This window comes from Musca autumnalis, unplaced genomic scaffold, assembly GCF_047663935.1.
Source record: "Musca autumnalis isolate F117 unplaced genomic scaffold, ASM4766393v1 scaffold_3, whole genome shotgun sequence".
Lineage (NCBI taxonomy): Eukaryota > Metazoa > Arthropoda > Insecta > Diptera > Muscidae > Musca > Musca autumnalis.
The window spans coordinates 125,521,142-125,528,681 of record NW_027411866.1 but is presented as its reverse complement, the minus strand read 5'-3'; the positions used below and the strand labels follow the sequence as shown (position 1 = coordinate 125,528,681).

At 36.7% G+C, this 7,540-nt stretch overlaps 1 non-coding gene across 1 annotated transcript; it reads right to left on the bottom strand.

The window, feature by feature from the left end:
* Positions 1 to 6,782: 6,782 nt before the first annotated feature.
* LOC141400233 (small nucleolar RNA U3) lies at positions 6,783 to 6,999 on the bottom strand. The gene has a single exon (XR_012412124.1). It is a non-coding gene; the product is annotated as a small nucleolar RNA U3 (small nucleolar RNA).
* Between the last annotated feature and the right edge of the window lie 541 nt (positions 7,000 to 7,540).

Below are 7,540 nucleotides of genomic sequence, written 5' to 3'. Positions count from 1 at the left end.
ATCCTTTTGAGTGTGCTGGTACCCCGCGATATTTTAGTTTTTCGACGATCCGAATAATATAAATCACAGATCGTAAAAATCCATCTACTAGAACGGCGGAAACGGCTACTGCAAAAATTGAAAAATTTGGGAAAAATGTTTTTGAAAATATCGCTGATTAATTCGCGTTTTCTATGGGTCGTTTTCTCTTTAGTTAAAAAACCGACACATCACTAGCGTTTTCGCGGAAACAGAGGTTTACAAAGTTTAGCGGTATAGAAGCTGTATCCGATTTATCCCAAAAAATTGATTGTTAATGTACATCCACGGTTCTTGATGGATTTTATTGAAATATGTTTAGATCGATGTATTTTTTCACGGCTGATAGTGAAATCGGATGCGCATAAAAAGCGTATGCGCTTTGTGCAAATTATAAGCGTTATACCGTTTTTTGCACACTACGCTGCAGGCGATGCTACATCTTAGCCGCCAAAGTAAATCCTGGCAAATGTGTATAAATTAAAAGAGAAGAATTCGAATGATTTTGAGGATTTCGCGATTTACACGCATTTCAAAATGAACATTACCCGATACAGTTTAATTTGAAGATTATACCCCATTTAAAGGAACCCAAAATCTATTTGAACTTGATTTTCCGTTAGATGTTAGCGCATACTCGAGAAGTGATTAGAATAAAAAATGTGATTTTTTGCGTGAAATTTAACTTAAATAGAAGAATAACTCCGACCTAGTTTTCTTACATTTTCTTCAACTAACTCACAAAATAAATTTGAAAAAATATTTTCTCTTACAAAAATTTTATAACTTCCCTCAATATTTTTTTGTTTTTGCTATAATATGCAAACCGCTAAACAGATTTGTATATTTTTGGGTTCATTCGAATCGTCGCGATGTTTAGATTACGTACATATTTTCCGATGCATAAACAGCTAAAATTTTTTTTAAACAAGTTGCAAGCATGCAATGTTTTGAGTTATTTCTTAATTTCCGCGAAAATTTAAAACTTTTTCACTAAAGTTGTGGGACCTCAGTAAACATATAGTATGAAGGAAGCCATAAATTAACACTGTTTCTCAATATAATGAATAGCGTTTTTATACGATTTTTTTCTTATAATCCGAATTGAACCGCCATAACTTTTGCGCGCAACACGAACACGAACAGATTTAAGAATGGGATTTTTTTTCCCAATCTATGTACCAAAAATCTTTCATGTAGCTTAAACAAATTTTAATTTTTTTTATGGAAAACTAAAAAATGTTTTCTTTTCTTCATATACACTTTCATACGGGCAAAAAGTGCCTCATCGAAATAATGGTTTTAGACCCCAAGTATGTTTGGACGAAATGTGTTTCAGACAATTTAGAGTCGATTTAGCAATGTCCGTCCGTCTGTCTGGCTGGTGCGCACGATAACTCTCGAACGGATGAACCGATTTGGTCCAAAATTTGGCTTTCGCAATATTTTGTCCAAACTTAGTTTAAGTTCGAAGATGGGTTATATGGGTCCACTCCTTCCGGTACCACCCCAGAAAAGTTAGAAAATGTTCGGAAAATTTGTGTGCACGCTAACTGTTGAAGGGAGTAACCAATATGGACTCAATCGGTCCACTCCTTCGGCTACCTCCCACACAAAATTTCGAAAAAGTTCAGTTTAGGACCTGCTCTTGAATCGCTTCGTTGCAACAATATGTATTCACTGTCCCCCATACGGCAATACAAGTTTCATCAGAGCAAGTCCAGCGACAGATAACTCTCGAACGGATCGGCAGATTCTGTCCAAAATTTGGCCTTCGTAATATTTTGTCCAAACTTAGTTTAAGTTCGAAGATAAGCCATATTGGTCTACATAAGGTACCTCCCACACAAAAGTTCAAAAAAGTGTGGAAAAATGGTGCGCATGATAACTCTTGAAAGGAATGAAAGATTTAGCCCATACTTTACACATCCTAATATATCTACCAGATGTAGATCAGGTTCGAATATGGGTTATATTTGTCCACTCCTTTGGGTACCTCCCACACAAATTTCGGATATATTCACTTTAAGACCTGCCCTCGAATTACTTTGATTTTTGTTGAAGCAACTTGCATTCGATGCCTCAATTACGACAGTAAAATTTATTTCAGGCGCAAGCCCATACTTCTTGAGAAAACAGCCCGAAATTTGTAAAAACCCATATGGCACCGTATGTAGTGGCTGGAGTGCTCGAACCGAATATTGTGTTCGTCCACACTTTGGGTATCGTAATATTTCTTCAAATATTAGATGAATATTTGAAGGTGGTGCTTATAGGTCTACTCCTTTCGGTACCTCCCCCAGAATAGTTCGAAAATATTCGCTACAATGGTACGCGCGATATCTCATAAATGTAGGAACCTATTTGGTCCAAACTTTTGATCTCTAAATATTTAGTTTATGTACAAATGTGGGCCCTATCTGTCCAATCCTTGGTACCAATGTTCAACATTTTTGTGTGGTTAAGGCTCTTTTCGAGGATCCTTTGGAAATTTTTACAGAAGGTTTTCCTAGTGGCCCTGTTTACAGCGATATAATGTTTTTCTTAGGCAAGTATGGTACAAATGTCCTATCTATAGATATCCTCAGCAAATTTGTGAGTTTTAATACAATCCATGTTTTTGTCGGTTAATACGCCCAACATTTTGAAAAGCCCCCTAAATGCATAAGTTTTTTTTTTGGGAGAAAAGCTGTTGCAATCCACACATGCTGAGGGTATATCTCTGTCGGCAAAGCCGACTGATATTTTTTTACTTGTTTTATTTCGTTTTAGAAATGTTGATTTTAACTTCGAATTATACAGCGATTTTTGAATATTTTTGAAAACAAATTGCACATGTATATTATTTGAAATGTTCTTTCTTCGAATCAAATTAGAAAACTCGCGTTATTAAAAGTACAAAAATCGACTTTTTGCCTAAAAACCTGTCCAAATTACCTATAGTGCACTGAGAACTATAAAAGCCAAAATGAAATCCAATTTTACCTGAAAATGCTGATAAAAAATTTTTGAAATCGGGAGTTATCATTCAAAACAAAAAATGGACCTACCTCCATAATTATACCCTACACAACAATGTAGACAGGATATTATAAGTCTTTTTTTTTTGAAAATTCATGTAACACCGCATAATATTCGTCGTAGACCCCCCCATGTGGTATACCAAAATTCATATCTCGACGAGATAAAACGTTTTTGAGATGTGAGTCCGTCAGTCCGTCCATCAAAAAATTATGCACGCTACAACACTTGTAATTTTACGTGATGATCAGATAATATTTAGCGGGTTACATTGACCACAACTTTTGTGTGAAAATTGGTAAAGTTGTAAGTGAAATGGCTATATCTTTATTCCTGGAAACTATGTTAAACCAATGTAAAACTTGGTTTAGACTGACTATACACTTGTACGATAATTAAGTGCATTATGAAAACAAGTAAAACAGTATCAGTCAGCAGTCAGCAGTGATAAACCCTCAGCCTGTGGATATTGAAAAAAATATCCCAAAAAACTTATGTATTTATGGGGTTTTAAAAATTTTGGATGTATGAACCGACAAAAATGTTGATTAGGATTAAATATCAAAATTTTTGCGGAGGAGATACTTTAAGTAATGGATCGACGGGGTTTTTACACCCTTTGGGCTGTTTGCTCAAGAAGTGGGAGATACCGGATGGAGTGAACTAATATAGTCCATATTTGAACCTGATCTATATCTGGTAAATATATTAGGAAGTGTAAAGTATGGATCAATTCGGCCACTTCCTTCAAGAGTTACCGTACGAACAATTTTGAACTTTTGTGGGGGAGGTACCTGAAGGAGTGGACCGATATGGCTTATCTTCGAACTTAAACTATGTTTGAACAAAGTATTACTAAGACCAATTTTGGACCGAATCAGCAGATTCGTTCGAGAGTTATCTTGCGCTCCAACCTCTTCACACGGTGTCATAGGGGTTTTGTGCCACTTTCTGGCTATTTTCTCAGGAAGTATGGACTTGCCCCTGATGAAACTTGTACCGTCGTATGGGGGGTAGTGAATACAAGTTGCTAAAACAAAAATCAAAGCGATTCGCGAGAAGGTCCCAAAACGAACATATCCCCAATTTTGTGCGGGAGGTACCCGATGGAGTGGACCGATTGAGTCCATATTGGAACCTCATCTAAGTCTGGTAGACATTTCACGACTTGCAAAGTATGGACCAAATCGGTTACTCTCTTCAAGAGTTATCGTAAGTACAAATTTTCCGAACATTTTCCGAACCGGAAGAAGTGGACCGATATAACCCATCTTCGAACTTAAACTAAGTTTGCACACGAAGGCCATATTTTGGATCGAATCGGTTGATTCGTTCGAGAGTTATCGTGCGCTCCAGCTAGCCAGACAGACAGACATTGATCAATCGACTCCAAATTGTCTGAAACACATTTCGTCCAAACATACTTGGGGTCTAAAACTATTATTTCGATGGAGCACATTTTGCCCGTATGAAAGTGTATATACTAGGCCGGGGCGATTTGTATGGAAGGAAAAAAACCTTAATGGGTCCTTGGCGTTTCTGATTCCTGGGATTGAACTGAGCAAAAAAGTCTTCTAGAGCATAGCTCTACGGTTAAAATCCAGCCTCCCGATTTTGACTTTAAGTTTTTTATCCAAGTTTTTTAGACATTTTGGCATATAACAGCCAAACCATTGAGATTTTCGATCGAACTCAGTTGTAGTTTCTTTGTGAGCGTTTTCAGACTTAAACCACTATAACTTAGCCATATGTTAACCGATTTAAAAAAATAATAACTTGTTCGAAAGATATTATTCACGCCTTTAAAAGGAAGAAGGATAAATAGAAATACGTTGTGAAAAAATATGAAATGTCCGTTTAAATGTGATAATGTAAGAAACACAGATTTTCACTACTTTTACCGTTATAAAAAAATAAAACGTAGTGACTCAAACGAACTAAAGGCATTGTCGTTGTCCATGGATACCAATACAATATAATTTTGCATCAGATCGCTTGAATATTTTTCTGGTCAACTTTTGTAGCACAGTGCCATTTATCGACATTTTTCGAAAAGTTTGCACCTTCTCAAGGCCAAAACTGCCTGAAAGAGCGTTCCAATGCTTTTGCGATGTATTAGAGAGTTATAAATTACTGGCTTGGCTAAAATTGTTGTCCTTGTGTTCGATCGAAATCTCAATGGTTTGGCTGTTATATGCCAAAATGTCTCTAAAACGTGGATAAAAAACTTGAAGTTAAAATCGGGAGGCTCGATTTTCACCGTAGACTTATGCTCTAGAGGACTTTTTTGCTCAGTTCAATCCCAGGAACCAGAAACGCTAAGGGTCCAGTATGGTTTTCAAATCGCCCCGGCCTAGTATATACCCTCGTTAGCATAAATGCTGAGGGTATAAAAAACCTTAAACTTTACATGTTCCAAATTTTGTGTGGGAGATACCCTAAGGAGTGGTACGAGGTACGTTCCAAATTTGGACGTAATCTAAGTATGTACGCGAGTATTATGCTAGGCACAACCAAGTTTAGTTAGTGCCGGCAGATACCAACAATTCTCTGTAAAAATATTACGCAAGACCTGGCGAAGACTAAATACCAAATATCAGCTACATTGGTTGTTTAATGTGGCAAAAACCTTGAAAATACCGAAAATCGGGCGATACCGTTCTACTGGAGCTATATCAAAACGTGGAACTATGTACATAATTTATATCAGAAAAGTTTTTTCGTCCATTGGGAACCCTCAATGCAAAATTTCGGCGTATTTGGGCGTGAAACATATGTAAAATCTTCAAAATTCCGAAAATCGGGAGGTACCGTTATATGGGGTCTATATCAAAACGTGGACCTGTGCCCATAATTTTTATCGGAAAAGTTTTATTTTTAAGTGAAAACCACGCATCTCAATATTCAACCAATTTGGTTGATAAGTTTAGCTAATATATTTAAAATACCGAAACATTAAGAAGTACCGTTGCATGGGGACTATTCCAAAACGTGGACTGACCTCCCAATTTTTTGTTCTCGACATTGTCAGTGAACTATAAGTATTTATACCAAAATTCATCTGCCAACGCCTACTCCATTTATATTTGGCTACCGTTTATTTGAACTCGCGACATAGTGCAGCGTTTTCTTGAGGTTATGCGCCATTATCTCGGGAACTATGGACTTGCCCTCGAACAAAAATTACAATGACGTAACGGGGGCCGCACGAACATCGGTCACTCCTTCTGGTAAGTTTAAGAACTCCTCTCGGATAGTTTTGATTTTTTTTCAGTAAGTTGTCCTAGCGGCCCCATTTACAACGGTACAGTTTTTTCCGGAATAAGTCCATACTTCCTGAGATAATGTCGCAAAAGCTCCAAAAACCCTGCCGACACATACTAAAATGACTACAGTGCAAGATAAGTCTAAAACTTTTTCAAAAATTTCTTCCGAACTTAGTTTAACCTAATTTAATATTTCGAGTCCTTGTGATACGAAATCTATATACGGCATAATTCTTGTATTTGGTTTTCTTGTTTTTCTTTTGTCAGTGGCGGAAGGTATATCTCAGTCAGCACAGCTGACTGATACTTTCTTACTTGTTTTTGGCTGCACATAGTGACCCGCCCAAAAATTATAAGCTAGCCAATTGCCCTTTACCCGTTCTTTTATACCTCCACCATCACCACTTTGTTTTTCCGGCCCGGCCGAATTTAAAGCTTTTTAACTTGTTTTTTTTTTCAAATGTATTAGTTTAAAACACCACTCAGAAGTCGTTTTATCCGTTTAATCGAGCGATCATCGAAGAAACTTTGTCCCAATATAACCGCATAAGAGCGGTTAAATAAAAGACAAAATTCAAAACCTCACGCTACAGATAAAACGATGTTCCTCCTCATCGCGGGTGTGTGATTTTTCATTTTGCAATGAAAGTAATTGAAGACTGACTACAGAAATGATCCTGTGAAGTATAGTCTTAATTTGAACACCATCAAACTAAATTATATGAGTCCCAAGAAATACAATTTAAATGTGAATTTTTTGTGGAAATTTTATAGCAACCAATAGCACAAAATACACAGAAGTTCACATTTTCTATAGAAAAAGACTGCTGAATGAATGTTTAAATGTACAAATAAACTGATCGCTGCTACCAGTATAACGAGCACGCACACAAACCGCATTGGGTGGGGATACTTTGTTGTTGTAAATACTATATGAGAATATGTGGCTGTTGTTATAGCAGTGACGTCACACAAACACTTTGTATAGGGGAACACGCCGTAGTGCCGAAGCACTAACAATTCATATTGACTAATTGGATGAATGAATGGCTATGAGAAAGAAATGCCATTTGAAATGCTAAGCGTTTGATAAGCCATTAGCAATAAGATCTATTTACTAGGTCACGTAAAGAGCGCAACAACTGCATTTCGTCGAAAATTCTTCAATCTGTCAAACTGTTTGTTTACATTTTAATACAATTTATTCACAATAACAAAAAATTTGACAGAATGAA